The following is a 24,892-nucleotide window of genomic DNA, read 5'->3' as shown; positions in this document are numbered from 1 at the left end:
CTTCCATTACCCTCATCCACCTCACTCCATGGCAGTTAGACTGCCATTACTACTTTCTCTCTTTGTGCACAGTTTTCTTTTTTATTTCAAAAATTCATACCTTCCCACAAGATCCCAACTCAGGTGACCTCATAAACAGTAGCCATGGTAACCTCAAACTAAAACATTTCAGGATTATTATTTGTACTATATAGTCAGTTCCCATAGCCATATCTTAGCTATTTGGCATGAATACCTGTGTCATAACCCCACCCTAGAACCAGCAAGGAACTTGGTGAAGTAGCCTAGCAGTATGCCGCACAAGCAGCAAGACTGGAATGAGTTTACTGCTTCTGGCTGAAAGAGGGATGGCCAGGCACTCCCAAGATACCATCCAGTGAAAGCCAACCCAAAGCACTATTCCCTAAGAGGTGTTCTAACTTGTTTCCCAGTTTTCGGTCTAGAATCAATTTACCCATCCCATTCCTGTTCTCTTTTATTGGCCTGAAAAAAATTTCATTGGCTAATGCAACCCACTCAAATCCTTTCTCTCTACTGAGCATCTTCAAGATTTTATCTCCCTTTCCTCTTTGCAAGAATTAAAGCTGACAGATCTTTAAAAATGCTCTAGATTAGCCTCATTCCTTCTTGGATTTTATGTTCAATGGTCAGTCCCCTTCTCTGGGGTTCCATTTTTACTCTCATTTTGTCCCATATTCTTCCTGACTTACCTCTAGTGCTGCCTTCTCCTGGCTCATGGCCTCTTCTCTCCCAGCAAGCCAAGCCACATGACTACAGTGTTTCCAACCTTTTGCCTGAAGCCAGCAATGACAGTTGCAGAGTAGGAGGAGGTGTGACTCACTCCTTTGAGAATTGGTTGCCACACATGTCAAAGCCCCAACACATTTTCATGCAACATTTTCATGCAAGAGACAAGTATAAGCTCTAGGACTCAGCCAACTCAAGTTATTTTTCCTGAAACGTGATGCCAACTAACATCTGCCACATTTGATTATCCTGATTTGCTTAAGGAAGTTTCTCCAGGGTTAAGATCTTTATCTAGGGTGCTATAATTTCACCCTGATGTCTAAAGGCTAAAGTAGAAAACAAAGAATCACTATCTTGAAGTGCTCCTCACACAGTGTCATAGTGATAAGATGATCAGAGATCTGACACTCTTAAAACCTGGGGTAAGTCCCAGATCTACTGCATGACAACTGCAGGACCATAGGTGATCCCCTTAATTTTTCTAGCCTAGCTCGAAAGGCGGGAGAGACTTTCCTAGTTGATTACAAAGACACTCACAGCTCTAATATTCTTTTCCAAGTGTTCTACCAAAGATAACTGTGGAGTTTAACAAATGAATATGTATAAGATTAATTTCATTTTAAGGCCCAATTTGCCCTTCCTCCTAATAAATTACAGAATAACTGTTTTCCTTTTTCAGTCTTTAAAATATATAAAATTGAGTAATTCTCCATGGGCTGTCAACTCATTTAACCAACAATTATTTATTAAGTGACAGTATCAAGAACAAGATACAGGAGAAACAAAACAAACACGGTCTCTACCTTCATAATATGTACAGTCTAGTAGGAAAACAGGCCCCTCGAGTTAAGCAACTAACTAAACAAAATAGGACCTCTCTCATTTATCAATGTGTCTTCAGAGCCCTGCAGAAATGCCTGGTACTAAGTATACAACAGTAACTGTTTGTGATGGGAGACTGACTGAATGAATACATGAATGAATGTAAGAAATCTACATGACAGAAATCCCAGAGTCTGTTCCAGATGCAAAAATAAATGTAAGGCAAAACCTAATGATCTAATTCTTCACTGCCAATAATACCCCAGTAAGAAATAGCATTAGGCACACAAACACTTATCAAGAATTGACTTAACATGATCATTGTAAAATTAGCCTTTGGACAAGAAAAGAAAAAATGTCATAGGAAATGATGTCCGGGTGAATAAAGACATCTTGAGAGCAAAGAGACTAGGGACCTAAATGTGTACATGAGTGAGCATGAGTAGCAGAGGAGGAAGTGAATGAATCTTCACTTACACTGGTTATACCACTCACAAGATTCAAGCTCCCAGTGGTGTGGTACTGTAGGAGAGTATAAGCTCAACTGGTTTACATAAATACAATCTATAATTTATAGCCCATGGGGCTCTAGCAAACTACAAAGGTGTAAGACTAGTGTCCTAGTTTTTACAAAAACACGGACCAAAAAAAATGGTGGACAAATGTTTATCTATATTTACTGAATTCATGAATACATTGGACATGCTACATTGAAATTTGCTTCCAAACTCAAAGTTGTTTGAGGTGATTTCTAAAGTACATGTTGCACAACATTTGTCGCACATAATGCTAAGACCCCTTTTGGCACATTCTTATGGTACGCTGTCCAAAAAACAGGCAAAGTCATTTTTGATAGCTCTTGGTATAAATCACACACAGTCAGTGTAAATCAAAAATATTTTACTGTGACAGGGCGAGAGAGAGGCATGGACATATATACACTAACAAACGTAAGGTAGATAGCTAGTGGGAAGCAGCCGCATGGCACAGGGATATCAGCTCGGTGCTTTGTGACAGCCTGGAGGGGTGGGATAGGGAGGGTGGGAGGGAGGGAGATGCAAGAGGGAAGACATATGGGAACATATGTATATGTATAACTGATTCACTTTGTTATAAAGCAGAAACTAACACACCATTGTAAAGCAATTATACCTCAATAAAGATGTTAAAAAATATTTTATAAATGAGCTTAATTGGTTATAATTTTTGCAGGAACTTGCTCATTTGCAGAGCAACATAGAAAATCTTCTTAGGTCCTGAGTTTACTGAAAAAATGAGATGATTATTAAACCAGGAAAGAAATTGGATTTTCTTTATGAAAAGGTACATTTTCCAATACACTTTCAAATTATATGCTCTTGAGAAAATTCTAAGAATTTTATATCTATGGCTCTTTACTTAAATTATCATCACAAGTTTTAATCTCACTGTACCTATGGTACTACTAGGTGCTAAGGTATTCATGGAAAGTGAATATTACTCAGAACTAGACCTCAAAGCATTTATACTCTGTAGATTTTACTGGCTTATAGTAGCCATTTGAATTCTCAGTACAGCGGATAATTAAAAAATCAACAAATTGTAGCATAAAAGTGTATTTAATGAAAGAGCAATGATTTCCAATAAGGCAGTTCTCAGAGGATGGTTGGAAAAGTTTGACATTTGGCTTATGATAAGGTAATTGGGTATTATCCTGATACTTTAATTAGAAAAGGAATACATTTGATTTTCTCCTTTAAGACTGAGTTCCAGGATTAGGAAGCAAGATGGCGGAGTAGAAGGATGTACTCTCACTCCCTCTTGCAAGAACACCAGAATCACAACTAGCTGCTGGACAATCATCGACAGAAAGACACTAGAACTCATCAAAAAAGATACCCAACATCCAAAGACAAAGGAGAAGCCACAATGAGATGGTAGGAGGGGTGCAAACACAGTAAAATCAAATCCCATAACTGGTGGGTAGGTGACTCGAAGACTGGAGAACACTTATACCACAGAAGTCCACCCACTGGAGGGAATGTTCTGAGCCCCATGTAAGGCTTCCAAACCTGGGGGTCTGGCAACGGGAGGAGGAATTCCTAAAGAATCAGACTTTGAAGGGTACTGGGATTTGATTGCAGGACTTCAACAGGACTGCAGGAAACAGAGACTCCACTCTTGGACAGCACACACAAAGTACTGTGCGCATTGGGACCCAGGGGAAGGAGCAGTGACCCCAGGGGAGACTGAACCAGACCTACCTCCTAGTGTTGGAGGGTCTCCTGCTGAGGCAGGGGGTGGCTGTGGCTCACCGTGGGGACAAGGACACTGGCAGTAGAAGTTCTGGAAAGTACTCCTTGGCGTGAGCCCTCCCAGAGTCTGCCATTAGCCACACAAAACAGCCCAGGTAGGCTCCAGTGTTCGGTTGCCTCAGGCCAAACAACCAACAGGGAGGGAAGCCAGCCATACCCATCAGCAGACAAGCACATTAAATTTTTACTGAGTTCTGCCCACCAGAGCAACAGTCAGCTCTACCCACCACCAGTCCCTCCCATCAGGAAACTTGCACAAGCCTCTTAGAGAGCCTCATCCATCAGAGGGTAGACAGCAGAAGCAAGAAGAACTACAATCCTGCAGCCTGTGGAACAAAAACCACATTCAGAGAAAGACAGACAAGATGAAAATGCAGAGGGGTATATACCAGATGAAGGAACAAGATAAAACCCCAGAAAAAGAACTAAATGAAGTGGAGATAGGCAACCTTCCAGAAAAAGAATTCAGAATAATGATAGTGAAGATGATCCAGGACCTCAGAAAAAGAATGGAGGCAAAGATCGAGAAGATGCAAGAAATGTTTAATAAAGATATAGAAGAACTAAAGAACAAACAAACAGAGATAAACAATACAATAAATGAAATGAGAACTACACTAAAAGGAATCAATAGCAGAATAACTGAGGCAGAAGAACGGATAAGTGACCTGGAAGACAGAATGGTGGAATTCACTGCTGTGGAACAGAATAAAGAAAAAAGAATGAAAACAAATGAAGACAGCCTAAGAGACCTCTGGGACAACATTAAATGCAACAACATTTGCATTATAGGGGTCCCAGAAGAAGAAGAGAGAGAGAAAGGACGTGAGAAAATATCTGAAGAGATTATAGTCAAAAACTTCCCTAACATGGGAAAGGAAATAGCCACCCAAGTCCAGGAAGCACAGAGAGTCCCATACAGGATTTACCGAAGGAGAAACACACCGAAAAACACAGTAATCAAACTGGCAAAAATTAAAGACAAAGAAAAACTATTGAAAGCAGCAAGGGAAAAACGACAGATAATATACAAGGGAACTCTCATAGGTTAACAGCTGATTTCTCAGCAGAAACCCTACAAGCCAGAAGGGAGTGGCATGATATATTTAAAGTGATGAAAGGGAAGAACCTACAACTAAGATTACTCTACCCAGCATGATCTTATTCAGATTTGATGGAGAAATCCAAAGCTTTACAGGCAAGCAAAAGCTAAGAAAAGTCAGCACCACCAAACCAGCTCTACAACAAATGCTAAAGGAACTTCTTTAAGTGGCAAACACAAGAAAAGAAAAGGACCTACATAAACAAACCCAAAACAATTAAGAAAATGGTCATGGGAACATACATATCAATAGTTACCTTAAATGTGAATGGATTAAATGCTCCAACCAAAATACACAGGCTTGCTGAATGGATACAAAAATAAGACACATCTATATGCTGTCTACAAGAGACCCACTTCAGACCTAGGGACACATTCAGAATGAAAGTGAGACAATGGAAAAAGTTATTCCATGCAAATGGAAATCAAAAGAAAGCTGGAGTAGCAATACTCATATCAGATAAAATAGACTTTAAAATAAAGAATGTTACAAGAGACAAGGAAGGACAGTGCATAATGATCAAGGGATCAATCCAAGAAGAAGGCATAACAATTATAAATATATATGCACCCAACATAGGAGCACCTCAATACATAAGGCAACTGCTAACAACTATAAAAAAGGAAATCGACAGTAACACAATAATACTGGGGACTTTAACACCTCACTTACACCAATGGACAGATCATCCAAAATGAAAATAAATAAGGAAACAGAACCTTTAAATGACTTAATAGACCAGATAGATTTAATTGATATTCATATAACATTCCATCCAAAAACAGCACATCACACTTTCTTCTCAAGTAAGCATGGAACATTCTACAGGATAGATCACATCTTGTATCATAAATTAAGCCACAGTAATTCTAAGAAAATTGAAATCATATCAGGCATCTTTTCTGACCAAAACACTATGAGTTAGAAATGAATTACAGGGAAAAAAACATAAAAAAAACAAACACATGGAGGCTAAACAATATGTTACTAAATAAATAAGAGATCACTGAAGAAATCAAAGAGGAAATCAAAAAATACCTGGAGACAAATGACAATGAAAACACAACAATCCAAAACCTATGGGATACAGCAAAAGCAGTTCTAAGAGGGAAGTTTATAGCTTCACAAGCCTACTTCAAGAAACAAGAAAAATCTCAAATAAACAATCTAACCTTACACCTAAAGTAACTAGACAAAGAAGAACAGACAAAACCCAAAGTTAGCAAAAGGAATGAAATCATGAAGATCACAGCCCAAATAAATGAAATAGAAACAAAGAAAACAATAGCAAAGATCAATAAAACTAGAAGCTGGTTCTTTGAGAAGATAAACAAAATTGCTAAACCATTAGCCAGACTTATCAAGAAAGAGGGAGAGGACTCAAATCAATAAAATTAGAAATGAAAAAGGAGAAGTTACAACAGACATCACAGAAATACAAAGCATTCTGAGAGACTACTACAAGCAACTCTATGCCAAAAAAATGGACAACCTGGAAGAAATGGACAAATTCCTAGAAAGGTATAACCTTCCAAGACTGAACCAGAAAAAAATAGAAAATATGAACAGACCAATCACAGGTAATGAAATTGAAACTGTGATTTAAAATCTTCCAACAAACGAAAGTCCAGGACCAGATGGCTTCACAGGCGAATTCTATCAAACATTTACAGAAGAGCTAACACTCATCCTTCTCAAACTCTTCCAAAAAACTGCAGTGGAAGGAACACTCCCAAACTCATTCCATGAGGCCACCATCACCCTGATACCAAAAGCAGGCAAAGGTACTACAAAAAAGAAAATTACAGACCAATATCACTGATGAATATAGATGCAAAAATCCTCAACAAAATGCTAGCAAACAGAATCCAACAACACATTAAAAGGATCATACACTATGATCAAGTGGGATTTATCCCAGAGATGCAGGCATTCTACAGTATATGTAAATCAATCAATGTGATACACCATATTAACAAATTGAAGAATAAAAACCATATGATCATCTCGATAGATGCAGAAAAAGCTTTCGACAAAATTCAACACCCATTTATGGTAAAAACTCTCCAGAGAGTGGGCATAGAGGGAATCTACCTCAACAAAATAAAGGCCATATACAACAAAACCCACACCAAACATCATTCTCAAGGTGAAAAGCTGAAAGCATTTCCTCTAAGATCAGGATAAGACAAGGATGTCCACTCTCACCACTATTATTCAACATAGTTTTGGAAGTCGTACCCACGGCAATCAGCGAAGAAAAAGAAATAAAAAGAATACAAATTGGAAAAGAAGAAGTAAAACTGTCACTGTTTGCAGATGACGTGATACTATACATAGAGAATCCTAAAGATGCCACCAGAAAACTACTAGAGCTAATTAATGAATTTGGTAAAGTTGCAGGATACAAAATTTATGCACAGAAATCTCTTGCATTCCTCTACACTAATGATGAAAAATCTGAAAGAGAAATTAAGGAAACACTCCCATTTACCACTGCAACAAAAATAATAAAATACTTAGGAATAAACCTACCTAAGGAGACAAAAGACCTGTATGCAGAAAACTATAAGACACTGATGAAAGAAATTAAAGATGATACCAACAGATGGAGAGATATACCATGTTCTGGGATTGGAAGAATCAATACTGTAAGAATGACTATACTACCCAAAGCAATCTACAGATTCAATGCAATCCCTATCAAATTACCAATGGCATTTTTTACGGAACTAGAACAAAAAATCTTAAACTTTGTATGGAAACACAAAAGACGCCGAATAGCCAAAGCAGTCTTGAGGGAAAAAAATGGAACTGGAGGAATCAGACTCCCTGGCTTCAGACTATACTACAAAGCTACAATAATCAAGATAATACGGTACTGGCATGAAAACTGAAACATAGATCAATGGAACAAGATACAAAGCCCAGAGATAAACCCACGCACCTATGGTCAACTAATCTATGACAAAGGAGGCAAGGATATACAATGGAGGAAAGGCAGTCTCTTCAATAAGTGGTGCTGGGAAAACTGGACAGCTACATGTAAAAGAATGAAATTAGAACACTCCCTAACACCATACACAAAAATAAACTCAAAATGGATTAGAGACCTAAATGTAAGACAGGACACTATAAAATTCTTAGAAGAAAACATAGGAAGAACACTCTTTGACATAAATCACAGCAAGATCTTTTTTGATCCACCTCCTAGAGTAATGGAAATAAAAACAAAAATAAACAAATGGGACCTAATGAAACCTCAAAGTTTTTGCACAGCAAAGGAAACCATAAACAAGACAAAAAGACAACCCTAAGAATGGGAGAAAATATTCGCAAACGAATCAATGGATAAGGGATTAATTTCCAAAATATATAAACAGCTCATGCAGCTCAATATTAAAGAAACAAACAACCCAATCCAAAAATGGGCAGAAGACCTAAATAGACATTTCTCCAAAGAAGACATACAGATGGCCAAGAAGCACATGAAAAGCTGCTCAACATCACTAATTATTAGAGAAATGCAAATCAAAACTACAATTAGGTATCACCTCACACCAGTTAGAATGGGCATCATCAGAAAATCTACAAACAATAAATGCTGGAGAGGGTGTGGAGAAAAGGAAACCCTCTTGCACTGTTGGTGGGAATGTAAATTGATACAGCCACAATGGAGAACAGTATGGAGGTTCCCTAAAAAACTAAAAAGAGAATTACCATGACACAGCAATCCCACTACTGGGCATATACCCAGAGAAAACCATAATTCAAAAAGACACATGCACCCCAATGTTCACTGCAGCACTATTTACAATAGCCAGGTCATGGAAGCAACCTAAATGTCCATCGACAGACGAATGGCTAAAGAAGATGTGGTACATATATACAATGGAATATTACTCAGCCATATAAACGAACGAAATTGGGTCATTTGTTGAGATGTGGATGGACCTTGAGACTGTCATACAGAGTGAAGTAAGTCAGAAAGAAAAAAACAAATACAGTATATTAACGCATATATGTGGAACACAGAAAAATGGTACAGATGAACCAGTTTGAAGGGCAGAAATTGAGACACATATGTAGAGAACAAACGTATGGACACCAAGGTAGAAAGCGGCACGGGGTTGGGTGTGGTAGTGTGATGAACTGGGCGATTGGGATTGACATATATACACTGATGTGTATAAAATTGATGACTAATGAGGACCTGCTGTGTAAAAAAATAAATTAAATTAAATTTAAAAATTAAAAAAAAAAAGACTGAGTTCCAGCTGAAATATCTGCCACCATAACTGCTACCATAACCATCGCCATGGCTTTTCCAGTTACAAATATTTATCAAGCACAGTTTATAAGAACAGTATGGACTGGTGAAAATAGCATGGGTTTCAGAAATGGGTAGATAAAAATAATTAGGACTTACTATGGGCCAGGAACTGTTCTAAATGCTTTACCTATATTAACACATATAATACTCTCAACAGCCTGTGCAGTAAGGTAATTTGATTCAAGAAGTGCACACCTTTCCCTCATTTAATAGATAAGAAAACTGAGGTTCAGCGAGGTTAAGTAATTGCCCAAAAATCAAAGGTGATAGTAGAAATCGGATTCGGACCCACTTCTACTGTGTCTGATCAAAAATCTATCCTCTTAACCACTGAACTAGGCTACCTTAATACTCATATTTGATTTTTTTAAAAAACCCATAATCCACTTCTAATTCCTTTGTCCTTTTTTTAAAAAAAGAAAAATAGCGGAAAGAATCATAGAATCCTTCATAGAAGAACTAAATCTTGAGCGACACCTAAGAATTCAACAGTGAGACTGGGGGTGGGGAGATTTTCCAAGCTGAGGGAACAGTATTTTTGAGGGTCTAGAGGCATAAAACAACAGGGCATGATTAAGATATTTAAACAGGGCTTCCCTGGTGGTGCGGTGGCTGGGAGTCTGCCTGCCGATTCAGGGTATGTGGGTTTGTGCCCCAGTCTGGGAGGATCCCACATGCCACGGAGCGTCTGGGCCCGTGAGCCATGGCCGCTGGGCCTGCGCGTCCGGAGCCTGTGCTCCGCGGTGGGAGGGGCCGTGGCAGTGGGAGGGCCGCGGCAGTGGGAGGCCTGCGTACCAAAAAAAAAAAAAGATTTTATAAACAATTAAGAGTGGATGGACTGCAATGAACAATTGGGAAATGGAATTTTTAAAAATACTTAGGAATAAATTTAAGAAGTGTAAAACTTATATACTAAAAATTCTAAAACAGTGCTGAAAGATAGTAAAAAAAATCTAGGTAAGTGGAGAAAATATCCCATGTTCATGAATAGGAAGGCTCAACATTGTTAAGATGGTAATACTCCCCAAACTGCTTTATAGGTTCAGTGCAATCCTCATCAGAATCCTAGCTGACTTCTTTGAAAATTGACAAGCTGATTCTAAAATTCATATGGAATTTCACGGTACCCAGGATAGCCAAAATAATCTTAAATAAGAAGAACAAAGTAGGATTTGTGCTTTCTGATTTCAAAACTTACTACAAAGCAACAGTAAATAAGACATTTTGGTACTGGCATAAGAATAAACATATGTATCAATGGAAAAGAACTGAGAGTTCAGAAATGAACCCTTACATTTATGGTCTACTGATCTTTAGCAACAGTGCCAAGAGCATTCAATGGGGAAAGAATAGTCTTTTCAAACAAAGGGTGTGGAACAACTAGATAACCGCACACAAAAGGATGAAACTGAACCCTTACTTTACATCATATCAAAAAATTAACTCAAAATGGATCAAAGACCTAAATGTAGGAGCTAAAACTATAAAACTCTTAGAAGAAAACATGGGGGTAAAATCTTTATGGCACTGAATTTGGCAAAGGATTCTTAGATATGACACCAAAAGCATGAGCAATGAAAGAAAAAAAATAGACTGGACTTCATCAAAATTAAAAACAATCATGCTTTAAAGCACACCATCAGGAAAATGAAAAAGCGACCCACAGAAAAAGAGAAAATATATTCTATTCTCATTATTCGCAGTAATTATGTTCTATAAAGTCACCACAATTACTATATTGGTAAATATTGAACCATTGCCCCTAAGGGAAATACAGGATTAGGTTACTGTGAGCCTCTGGTCACAACATTTTTGTCAACCAATCAACACATAACCTTGTTTTACGTCTGTTACTGCTTAAAGACACCTTATTTAATACATACGGTATTGTTGATTCACTAATGTTGAACTCATGACCAACAGGACTATAACTTATGCCTGAATGAGGCTCACCTAACATATGTATTTTCTCCATAAGGCACATCACAGCCTTCTTGTGCTTAGGGACACTAGACAGCATTTCAGCACTATGCTTGGGAGAATTTAAACAGCAAACTGACCAATGAAAAGCACATACAAAAGAACATTCTATCCTACCGAGAGTGCTAGTTTTCAATCCTTAGCATAACCACATGAAACCCCCTTTATAACACATTTCCCCCTCCGTGTTCACTTCAGTGAATTTTTTCACTGGTGTGTGTTCTCTGTCTGACAAACAGACTCATTTTTGTTTTTTAAAGTCCTTTTGATCTTTATTTTATTATTTGGCAACCCTTACCCACACTCTTGGGCTCCCATTCCTCTCATTTCTTATCACATTTGCCTCTCTTCTTGCACCTTCATTCTTTCCTTCCTTCTAATTTATAATCCGCTCCTAGAATTCCCAAACAAGGGATCTCAGGACTGCTATCATCACAAACCATAGTTCTCTTTCTTTTGCTCAACACCTTCACCTACTGAGCTCTATTCACATCCATCCCAGTGTCTGGAATGTCTTCCTACCTCCCATTGGCATCTTCACCTGTTGAAATCCAGCCAGTATTTAGAAGCCCACTTTAAACTGCCTGGGAAAGTACTGCCTCACAAAGAAGCCCTCCCAGGACTTCCCTGGTGGCACAGTGGTTAAGAATCCGCCTGTCAATACAGGGGACACAGGTTCGAGACCTGGTCTGGGAAGAACCCACATGCCATAGAGCAACTAAGCCTGTGTACCACAACTACTGAGCCTGCACTGTAGAGTCCACGAGCCACAACTACTGAGCCCACGTGCCACAACCACTGAAGCCCGCACACCTAGAGCCCGTGCTCCGCAACAAGAGAAGCCACCACAATGAGAAGCCCGTGCACCACAACAAAGAGTAGCCCCTGCTCACTGCAATTAGAGAGAGCCAGCGTGCAGCAATGAAGACCCAATGCAGCCAAAAATAAATAAATAAATAAATAAATTTTATTTTAAAAAAATACACTTTAAGAAGCCCTCCCAATAACCTTGGTTCTCTTAAAATCTTTGCTTGTAATTTTCTCATGTCATTTGTTACTTTCCATCAGGGGCTTCAGCTATTCATAGTATTCAATTAATATTCATATAAGACAGAAAGCTCTTTGAAATTCAGGATATTTATGAGCAAAAGATAAGTTCTCCATAGCCATCCCAGAGTAAACTTCAGCTACATTTATTTGGCCTTTGAGCTCTTCTACTTTTTGCATTTTATATATATATATATATATATATATATATATATATATATACACACACACACACACATATATATACATGTATATATATGTATATATAGCGCTTCATATTTAAAAACATTTTTCAATGTAATTTCTCATTTAGTCCTCAGAAGAATTCTGAAAGATAATTATTTTTATTAGTTCTATTTTACAGATGAAGGAACTTAGAGTTAAGGGGCCTGATGAATGTCATACAATGATAACTAGTTGATCCAGTTTGCAAACCCCACTCACTACTTTTTGCTGATGGGGTCGTCAATAAAAACTGGGGCATTCTATGGGATACCTTACTAAAGTGGTTGGCAAAGCCATGCACTCAGTACTTCTTCTTCATTGTGCTACAGAATTTGACAATGTTATAGTCTTTAGCACCCTGGATTTCCCTATTAACAAACCACCTAGTAATATCCTGCACTCTGGCTAGTTAAAATCAGCTCACATTTCCTCAAGTTGACATTTATTTATTTATTTTTTACTCAAAGAAAGGGAGGTTTATTATTAGGATGCAAAGATAGCTCATGGAAACTAGGACCAGGAAACAGAACCAGGCCCCGAGAAGGAACTTCCAGATTAGGGACAATTATGAACCATCTCTCGGGATCTGGAGCTCTCAGTTCAAATTCTCAAAAGTGAAGATCTGACTAAGTTGACATTTAATATCTACGTAATTCTAGTGAGTTGTCTAGTCTATTGATGAATCCATCTCAAAGTCACAGGATGCTGAAAACTAACAAAGAAGAGACAGAGGCAATCTCCAAAAACAAACATCTCTATTTCATGGGCAAAGGTCATACAGACAGGCTGACAATTCCTTGATAATATCCCATCTGATAATGATGGGAAGAGACAAAGTAGGAAGACATGGCAAAACACTATAATGACAGAACAGATTTTTCCTCTAATTTATGAAAACCTATTCAAAATGTGTCATTCTGAGGATCTTGAAAACACATGTGGCCTCATTTCTATGAGTCCAGCCTGGAATCATGGAATCCACAAATCAACTCTGCGATTCTTAACCCAGATAGGCCTTTATCTTCTTATAAACTGCTCTAAGATTCTAAAGGAACACAAGTTCCCATAAATAGGGTCTTGGCAAGAACAATGCCTCTCATTTAAGAAATTCTGTTCTTCTCAGCTATACTTCAAGTTTCCTGTGCTTGGGGACTAGTTTGTAAATCTTCTAATATCTCTCCTTAGCATCTCACTGCCTTGTACAGACAATGCCTAGTGAATGTTCCTTGCCTTGAATTAGATTAATTCAAACAGAAAAGTTGACAAAGAAGACAATTCTACATTCAGCATAGATACGACAATGTACTTATCAAGAAGTTAGGTCTAAACAGTGCTCTGTATTAGAGAGGGAAGATTTGATTCTTGTTCTGATCCCTTCACCTATTCCTGTGTATTTGCAGGTAGCAGATTAACAGAAATCCCTTCCACATATGAGAAAATTGATGCACATGATTTAATTTCTAAAAATTTTATACAGAAAAATATTTAACAGCTTATCAGAATATTAGTTATCCTACACATGGTACATTTAGACTACTTGCTTAATTTGTGACAAATAATTTTTAAATAAGAATTATTCATACATACTTAAAAAAAAGAAATGTTATGTTTTCCTTCTGGGATTTTTTTAAATTATTTAATTTACTAAACAATAAAATGCCCTAATGGTTTAAGCCAAACACTCTTCTTTGGCTCCCAAATGTTTTCAGAAATAACTTTTTCCTTGTTAATTTCTAAATCTTGGCTGCATTTCCCACTAATTTCAAACATATGTCATATACGAAATATGTTATTTTTCCAAGCCTAATTTTGGCAGGAGGGGATTTTTAGAACTGGCGTAGAAAGATTCGGGGACAAACAAACAGGACAGCTTGAAGCTGCCACAACTCCATAATGACTTTATCTTTTTCATCTATCTCCAGATCCACAAAGGCAAGGGCAATTATGAGGGATGAGTGGGCTCTGATAAAATTTCAACATGAGGTAAAACATACCTTGAAGCTTTATATCTTACCCTATAACTTGCTTTCCAAAAAGAATCACTCACTCATAGTAATAACTTTTGTAGGATATAAGATGTGAAGTGAACCTAAGACCCTGAAATCCTGATATTATCACTCTGGTTCCCTGACATTTACAGTCAAAAGGAATAAACAGGTAAAGCAATGTAAAAAGTTCTTCTTAACCTTCAAAAGATTCACTAAACTGATATCATTTGGAAAGCAACAGACATTTCCTATTGCATAAAATCTATTTACTCTAAAACTGATTTTGTGAGGAACTACTAAGTACTCAATAGATAAAAAGAATGTGAATTCATCAGAACTATCTAGATCAGTACTTGAGGACTAAGACATACTCTAAGGCACACGTTTTTTCCCTTATAAACACTGATTCTTCCTTACACGAGGTAAGTAGGAAGAAAGCTAGTGTAATAAAAAGAAACCTTGTCTGGAGGCATGAAACAGGGTTCTAGTCCCAATTCCACCCTGTTCTAAAAGAGTTGATTGAGTGCAATGGCCATAATTATTCACCCCTCCCTATATCTACAACATTTAAAATGTTACTTTGTATTTCATCAATAGATAGAGTCTATTTTGTCAACCCTTGTGACTTGCTTAGCTAATAAAATGCAAAGGAAGAGACATTTTCGCCAGTTCCAAACCAAGGCCTCCAGAGATATGGTACACTTTCTGTGCTCTGCTACCCCACACCCGTTTCATCACAAGAACATGCCTGAGCTAGTCTGCTGGAGAATGAGACACATGGAACAGAGGTAAACCAGTGCAGTGACCCAGGTGAGGCCCTAGACACATGAGCAAGCAGAGCCAAGATTAGCAAAGTCAAATAGCCAATTCACAGCTGACCGTAGACATGTGAGTGAGCCTCACCAGGCCCAGTTCAAATCAGCAGAAACCACCGGCTGAGTTACAGACAGCTAGTCTAAGCTTCTGGTTGCCATTCTAAGATTCTAAATTTGAATTTTTTTAAATGTAGCAATATCTAACTGGTACCTCTAGCCTACTCAAGGGACCCCCTTGCTAAACTAACAGAATAGTGCAGGTAATTAATAGCAAGTATCTTTGAGAAATCTATCTATGTAAATTACTACTAATAAATCTAAGTTTTAGGACAGTGTTAAAATAAAAGTCTACAAATGGTTTGTTGCTTATAAAGACCTGCATGTTCTCTATCAGAATTAAGTATTAAATTTTGGCCCAAATGTGAAAACTGGCTCAGTTACAGATCAGCACATGGCACGTATTCAAATACCAAGAGGAGGTTGATTCAAAGATTTGAAAAGGTTTAAAAATTCAAACAATAAAATTATTTTTGTATGTCATTGATTTTTAAATAAAGAGATTATTTTAGCAACTTAATTGTTCAATTTTTAAAAACTTGCTTTCACTTAGACTTATTGTACTTTTAAATTTCCCTTAGACTTAGTTTTAAATGGCATCTAGCTGGCTGCTGCTCTCTTCTCCAAAAATATCTAAAAGGACCCAGAAAAAAAAGATTAAAAACAGCAACACTAAAAACTGACTAACTATTGTCTAAATTTGGAGGGAATTTCCTTTAACTATTAAACCAACGGAGCTTAAATGAGCAAAGCAGGCAATGAATGATCCATGCATCACTCTGAAAACAAGGATGGCCCACCTAAAGGGTGAAGAATTTTCTTTCTCACCCACTCTCTGACCCTCTGGCTTGGAGAGGCATGCTTATATCCAACCAGAAAAAAATGATTAACTACATCTCAACTGAGTGAAAAGAGGTATGATAAAACCATAATACTGTTTCCACTTTCCCTCCTCAGACTCCCCAACATCTTTTTATATCCTGCAACATCCAAAAAATATGAAGACAGAGAAGGCAAAGAGCACATGAGGATCAGAAGTCACACATTATATCTAGGTGGTGTGACCCACCTAGTTTTATCTAGTAGGAAGAAGAGACTAGAAGAACTACTTCTAGTACTACTACTTTTAAAAGTTTAATTTAGGAGACTAATATATACTTTATTAACTCAGATTGCCAGAGAATCAGACTTGGGGCTAAGAGGTGATACTATCATGATTTAGTTAGAACCAATTTGGTAAATGCCTACCATCTAGACACTAGAATTTACACCAGAAACTAAGTATATCTAGCCACGATGTAGTTAAATATGAGTCAGTCAACTCCCAAGTCAACAATAAGAAAATCTATCTTTACATATACTGTGTTAACAGATACTAGATTCGATATTATATTTCAAGAAGAAATTTTTAAAAAGAAAATAATTATTGAAATAAAGCCAGTAGACTTCCACTTCAGGGAATGTGGAGTAGACGTACTTTTCCCTATTTCTCCTGCTAATAGGTACAAGTAAAATATACAGGATACGTTTTATACAAAACAAATATAAAAGCACTCTGAAAGAGAAGAGAAAACAAGACAGACCAGCTAGGGACCTCAGGATTGAAGGAAAGACCTGATGGTGAGTGAGCTTCCTTGGTTTTCCTATTGCCTCATATATCCCAAATTTGGAGCTTAAGAATCTGAAAGCCAGAGAATGCCAAAAGAAATCCATACCAAGACAAAACATAGTTAAACTTCTGAAAACTAAAGACAAAACAAAAATCTTCAAAGCAGCTGGGAAATGATACAGCTATAAGAGGGAAACAATTCAAATGACAGTGGATTTCTTATCAGAAATCATGGTGACCACAAGGAAGTGGCACATTTTTTCAAGAATCAAAATAACGTAGTTTTGAAATCAGAATCCTATATTCAGTGAAAATATCTTTCAGGAATAAAGGGAAAATCAATATATTCTCAAAGGAAAGAAAACTAAAATAATTTGTTGCCAGCAGATACACCCTTTAAAAATGGCTAAAAGCCATTATCTAAATGAAATCAAATGATTAAAGTAGGAATCATGAAACATCAGGAATGTCTTCTTGAAAGAAGACAGTAAGTAAAAATATTGATAAATAGAATTGACTTTCCTTCTCCTCTTGAGTCTCCTAAAGTATGTTTGATGGTTGAAACAAAATTGTAACACTATCTGATGTGGTTTTAAATGTTGTCTCAGAAACATTTAGGCCAACTTTATTATAAATGGTGAAGGGCAAAAGGAGGTAAAGGAAGATAAGGTTTCTACACTTCATGAAAATTGGTTGAATAACCACATCACTAGAATGATAATTATGTCTAGGTAATGTAATAGCTAAAACAGCCATTCAAAAGCTATGTAAAAAGATATACTCAAAACCACTATAAATATCATGTTCACAGCACCAAAAAACAAAACAAAAACACCATATATAAATCAAAATTAAATTCTCAAAATATTTTAAGTAACCTACAGGAAGACAGGAAAAAGAAAAAGGAGGGGGAAAAAAAGAAAGAATAGAAAAAAAAGTAAAATAGCAGACTTAAGTCCTAATATATTAAAATTATATTAATGTGAATGGTCTAAATACATTAAAAGACAGAGACTAGGATGGTAGATTAAGAAACAAGACCCAACTATATGCTATCTACAAGAAATTCACTTCAAATATAACAATATAGGCAGGTTGAAAGTGAAACGATGGAAAAAGATGTAACAGGCAAATATTAATCTAAAGAAAACAGAGGTGGCTACATTAATATCAGATAAAATAAACTTCAGAGCAAAGTAAATTACCAGAAACAGGGAGGAACATTATATGATATAAGGATCAATCCACCAAGATTAGCAATCTTAAATGTATATATACCAAACAACAGAGCTGCAATACATGTAAAGCAAAAATTGTTGGAACTGAAAAAGAAATAGAAAAATGTACAATTATAGTTGAAGACTTCAACAATCCTCTCTCAATAATTGATAGAACAACTAGACAGAAAAGCAGCAAGGATACAAAAGAACTCACCAACACCATCAACCAATAGGACCTGATCAACATTTATAGAACATTCCACCCAACCAGAGCAGAATATCCATTCTTTTCAAGTACCCACAGAAAATATACCAAGATAAACTATGTCCAGGACCATAAAATAAACTGCAACAAATTTAAGATAATTGAAATCATACAGAGTGTGTTCTCTGACCACAACAGAATCAAACTAGAAATCAATAAAAGATAACAGGAAAATCTCCAAACACTTGGAATCTAAATAACACACTTCTGAATAAACTGTGGATTAAAAGGAAGTCTCAAAGGGAATCATAAAAAATAAACTGAATGAAAGAAAATAAAAATGTCTGAAATTTTATGAGACAAAATTAAAGCATTGCTGTGAGGGAAAATGACAGTACTAAATGCACACATCAGAAAAGAGAAAAAGTCCAAATCAATTATCTAAGTTCCCAACCCAAGAACCTAGAAAAAGAAGAGCAAAAGAAACCAAAGCAACCATAGGAAGAAAACAATAAAAATAAGAGCAAAAAATCAATGAAACAGAAAAAAAAAATAGAGAAAATCAGTGAAACGAAGAGCTGGTCCTTTGAAAAGATCAATAACATTGCCAATGTACTAACAGGAATGATAAAGAAAAGAAAGAAAGATGACACAAATTTTAATATCATTAACGAAACAGAGGACATAAGTACAGATCCTATAGATATCAAACAGATAATAAGGAAATACTATAAATAACTCTACACACATAAATATGACAATTTAGATGAAATGGACCAGTTCCTCAAAAAATCACAAATTATTACAACTTATTCACTATGAAATATTAGATGAATAACCCTATAACTAATAAGGAACTTGAATTATAATTTTTAAATGTCCATAAAAGAAATCTCCAGGCCCAGATGATTGTTCTGGAGAACTCAATAAAACATGTAAAGAAGAATTAATACCAATTCTACACAAGCTTTTACAGAAAACAGCAGAGGAGAGAGCACTTCTCGGTTCACTTTATGAAGTTAGTATTACTCTGATACAAAACCAAATAGATCAAGCACACAAAAAAGAAGACTACAGACCAATACCCCGCATGAGTATAGGAGCAAAAATCCTTAACAAAATATTAACAAATAGAATTCAGCAGTTAAGAAAAAAAAAAAGAATTATACTTCATGACTAAGTGGAAATTATTCCAAGAATGAAAGCCTGGCTCAATATTTTAAAAATCTATAACAGGCTAATAAAAATCACAGCATCGGGGCTTCCCTAGTGGCACAGTGGTTGAGAGTCCGCCTGCCGATGCAGGGGACATGGGTTCGTGCCCCGGTCCGGGAGGATCCCACATGCCGCGGAGCGGCTGGGCCCGTGAGCCATGGCCGCTGAGCCTGCACGTCCGGAGCCTGTGCTCCGCAACAGGAGAGGCCACAACAGTGAGAGGCCCGTGTACCGCAAAAAAAAAAAAAAAAAAAAAAATCACAGCATCATATTAGTCAATGCAGAAAAACATTTGACAAAATTCACATCCATTCATGTTTTCAAAAACAACTCTCAGAAAAACAGACAAAGGAGGGAACTTCCTTAACTTGATAAAGAGCATCTACCAAAAACTACTAACATAATACTTACGGTGAAAGACTAAGATCAGGAGCAAAGGATATCCACGTACCTCACTCTTACTCAACATAGTAAAGGAAACTCCAACCAGTGCAGGAAGCAAAAACAGTGAAGAGAGATCAGAAAGAAAGAAATTATCTATATTTGCAGATGATATGATTGTGTACACAGACAATCCCAATGAACCAAAAGAAAACTCCTAGAATGAATAAATGAGCTCAGCAAGGTCACAGGATTCAAAATAAACATTTTTTGGTATTTTTAAATAAGAGCAGTGAGTATGTGAATCCCAAAATTAAAAGCAGAATTCTACTTACAATTTCTCAAGAAAAAATACAGGACTTGCATGCTGAAAACTAAAAAACACTGATGAGAGAATTCAAAGAATATCTGAATAAATGAAAAGATGTAACAAGTTCATGGACTGGAAGCTCACTGTAGTAAAGATGTTATTTCTCTCTGACTTGATGCACTAGCGTAACACAATTCCTATCAAAATCCCAGCAAGATTTCTTATAGACAATATTATTCTAAAATATATATGGAAAGGTAAAAGAACTAGAATAGCTAAAACAATTTTGAAAAAGAAGAAAAAAGTGGTAGGGATCACTCTACCTGATTGCAAATTTTGTTACACACTTTTACAATTAACCCTTAAACAATGTGGGCATTAAGGGTGTCGATCCCCATACAGTTGAAAGTCTGCATATAATCTGCAGTTAGCCCTCTGTATCTTTGGTTCTTCATTCTCAGATCTGCAGATAATGTACTATTGTAGTACATATTTATTGAAAAAATCCATGTATAAGTGGACCAGTACAATTCAAACTTGTGTTGTTCAAAGATCAACTGTATATATATATGTATACATATGTGTGTATGTATATACATATATGTGTGTGTATGTGTGTGTATATATATATATATGACCATATACAACATTCAAGACTGTGTGTGGCATTGATGGAGGAAGAAACACATAGATCAATGATGCAGAATAGACAACCCAGAAATAAACTCACACATATATGTCCAACTGATTTTGACAAAGTATAAGAACAATTCAGTGGAGTAAAAATAGCTTTTCAACAACAAATGGTGCTGGAACAAATGGACATTCATGAGTAAAAAAGCATAAACAAAACAAACAAACCAAAAAAGCAGAACCTTAACGTAAGTCTCATAGCTTATATAAAACTTACTCAAAATGGATCACAGACTTAAATGTAAAATATACAACTATAAGGACTTCCCTGGTGGTCCAGTGGGTAAGACTCCGTGCTCCCAATGCAGGGAGCCTGGGTTTGATCCCTGGTTGGGGAACTAGATCCCACATGCATGCCACAACTAAGAATCCACATGCTGCAACTAAGAAGTCTGCATGCCACCACTAAGAAGCCCACATGTTGGGATTTCCCTGGTGGCGTAGTGGTTAAGAATCTGCCTGCCAATGCAGGCAGGGGACACGGGTTCGAGCCCTGGTCTGGGAACTAAGCCCATGCGCCACAACTACTGAGCCTGCGCTATAGAGCCCATGAGCCACAACAACTGAAGCTCATGTGCCTAGAGCCCATGCTTCACAAGAGAAGCCACAATGAAGAGTAGAAGCAATAAGAAGCCCGCAGGCCACAATGAAGAGTAGTCCCTGCTTGCCGCAACTAGAGAAAGCCCATGTGCAGCAACGAAGACCCAATGCAGCCAAAAATAAAAATAAATTTATAAAAAAAAAAGAAGCCCACATGCCACAACTAAGACCCAGTGCAACCTAAATAAATAATAGATAGATAAATAAGTAAGTACATAAAATATTTAAATATATATATAAAAATAGGAGAAAGTCTTTGGAATCTAAAGATAGGCAAAGAGTTCACACATTTGACACGAAGGGCATGATGCATAACAGAAAAAAAATAAGTTGAACTTCCATCAAAATTAAAAAACTTTTGCTCTGCAAAAGAACCTAATGAGAGGATAAAAAGACAAGGTACAGATAGGATGAAAATATCTGCAAACTACATATGTAACATAGAAGTAGTATCTAAAATATATTAAGAACTCAGAAAACTCAATGATAAAACATTAAATAATCCAATTAGAACATGGGCAAAAGACATGAAGAAACTTTTCACAAAAGAGATATACAGATGGCTAATAAGCATATGAAAAGATGTTCAACATTATTAGTCACTCAAAAAATAAAAATTAAAATCACAATGAGATATCACTATACAACCATCAGAGAAAATAGTGACAACATCAAATGCTGACAAGGATGCAGAGGAGGTGAACTAATGCATTGCTGGTGGAAACGTAAAATGGTACAAACACTTTGAAAAAGAAATAACATGCAACTACCATACAACCTAGCAATTGCATTCCTGGGGATTTATCCCAGAGAAATGAAGATTATGTTCACCCAAAAACCTATACACAAATGCTCATAGCAGTTTTATAGCTCAAAACTGGAAACAACCCAAATGTCTTCCAAAAGGTGAACGGTTAAGCAAACTGTGGTTTATTTACCATGGAATACTACTCAGCAATAAAAAGGATCAAACTACTGATACAACATTTTGGATGAATCTCCATAGACTTAAGATGAATGAAAAAAAAAGTCAATCCCAAAAGATTACATATTATATGACTCCATTTATATAACAGTCTTGAAGTGACAAAATTACAGAAATTATAGTAGTTGCTAAGAGTTAACAGTGCTGAGTGAGATAGAAGTGGGTATGTATATAAAAGGGCAACCTGAGAGATTCTCATGGTGATAAAAATGATCTGTATATTGAGTGTATCAATGTCAATATCCTGTACTATAATTTTGCAAGATATTATCACTGGGTCAAACTTGGCAAAGTATATACATGGGAGATCTCTCCATATTATTTCTTACAAATGCAGGTGAATCTACAACTACTGCAAAATTTTAAAGTTTAATTAAAATAAAACAAGATTAAAATTTTGGAAAAAAAATCTGTGATGTTCCAGAATATTTCATAGTAGTGAAGACTTCTATTACTAAATTTAAAAAGAAGTGTTAATAAATAAGGCATGTAATTCAAGATTTTCAACTTTATGCAGTGGCAGTATTATAGCCAATGAGGTTTATCTGAGGCACAATTATTGATAATCGAAAAGAATTTGGGGGTAATAAAACAATAAAACAAACTTAAGAAACAGGAGACATTAAAAATAAGCATAAAAATAATGAATAAGTAACTATAGGAACTGTTGAATTAACTTTTGTAGATCTAAGGAAAGAAAAATTATAATAAAATGGACAAATTTCAGTAACAAAAGTTACTAAAAATATAAATTTAAAGCTTAGAAAGGAGAAAATGGATTTTTTTTAAAAAAACAGAGACAATTAAAATAGAAAATACATAAGAAAATACATAAGATTACATTTCAACCAAAATTTGAAAAAGTTGATAAAACACAAATTGCCTGGGAAAATACAAGCAAAATTAATTTAAGAAACAAAAATTTGAAATGCATTTTCAGCTATAAGTGGTGCACAGTAAAAGACTAACCTTGCCCTAAAACCAGTCTTGCCCTTTTTCCCTCAACTCCTTGAAGGTAACCTCTAAACCTCTGGCATATCCTGCCTGATAAGAATGTTTTTGTTTACCTGGGGTCCTTGGGTCATGCCACATAGTCTCTGCTAATAATATGATTTATGGTTGGGGGAGGGTGCTTTGGGCCACATGGAAGCAGATAAGGAGCTCTGGAGGAGCTACAGACTAAGATCAGTCACACAGATGGTCAACCATGTCTACATGACCAAGGCCAGGTGAAAACTGGACACCAAGGCTTGGGTGAGCTTCCTTGGTTGCAATATTCCATGTATATTGCCACATACCATTACTGGGAGAAGTAAGCACTGTCTGCAGGACTCTTCTTGAAAAGGACAATGGGAAACTCTGTAGTTGTGTCTCCGTACCCTGCTCCATGTGCCTGTTCCCTTGGTTGATTTTAACTTGTTCTTTTCACTGTAATAAACTGTAACTGTGAGTATACCAGCTTTACTGAGTGCTGTGACTCATTCTAGTGAATTCTTAAACCTGATGGTGGTCTTGGAGACCTCAGAACATGAAGTAAGTGTCAGAAGCAAAGACGGTCTTGGGGACCTGCTGAACTTTTCGGAGAGAGAAAAGCGCTTAACAAAATTACTACAGAATTGAGATTGGTTCAAGATGGCATACTAGAAGGACATGCTCTCACTCCCTCTTTTCAGAACACCAGAATCACAACTAACTGCTGAACAATCATCGACAGGAAGACACTTGAACTCACCAAAAAAGACACACCACATGCAAAGACAAAGGAGAAGCTGTAATGAGATGGTAGGAGGGGTGCTATCACAATAAAATCAAATCCCATAACTGCTGACTGGGTGACTCACAAACTGGAGAACACTTATACCACAAAAGTCCACCCACTGGAGTGAAGATTCTGGGCCACACGTCAGGCTTCCCAAGCTGGGGGTCTGGCAACAGGTGGAGGAATTCCTAGAGAATCAGATTTTGAAGGCTAGCAGGATTTGATTTCATTACAAGACTTCGGCAGAACTGAGGAAAATAGAGACTCCACTCTTGGAGGGGACACACAAAGTAGTGTGTGCATCGGGACCAAGGGAAAGGAGCAGTGACCCCATAGGAGACTGAACCAGACCTACCTGCTAGTGTTGGAGAGTCTCCTGCAGAGGGGGGGGCAGCTGTGGCTCACCAAGGGACAAGAACACTGGCAGCAGATGTTCTGGGAAGTACTCCTTGGTGTGAGCCCTCCCAGAGTCAGCCAATAGCCCCACCAAAGAGCCCAGGTAGG

The 24,892-nt window shown here is 36.9% G+C and overlaps 1 long non-coding RNA gene across 1 annotated transcript in view; it reads right to left on the bottom strand.

Annotated features, from left to right (window-relative positions):
• The window catches only part of LOC307188551, a 397,940-nt gene that overhangs the window by 330,771 nt on the left and 42,277 nt on the right, over positions 1–24,892 (bottom strand). The window lies entirely within an intron of this gene.

Source organism: Stenella coeruleoalba, assembly GCF_951394435.1.
Source record: "Stenella coeruleoalba genome assembly, chromosome: 7".
Lineage (NCBI taxonomy): Eukaryota > Metazoa > Chordata > Mammalia > Artiodactyla > Delphinidae > Stenella > Stenella coeruleoalba.
This window is presented reverse-complemented; position numbering and strand designations above follow the sequence as displayed.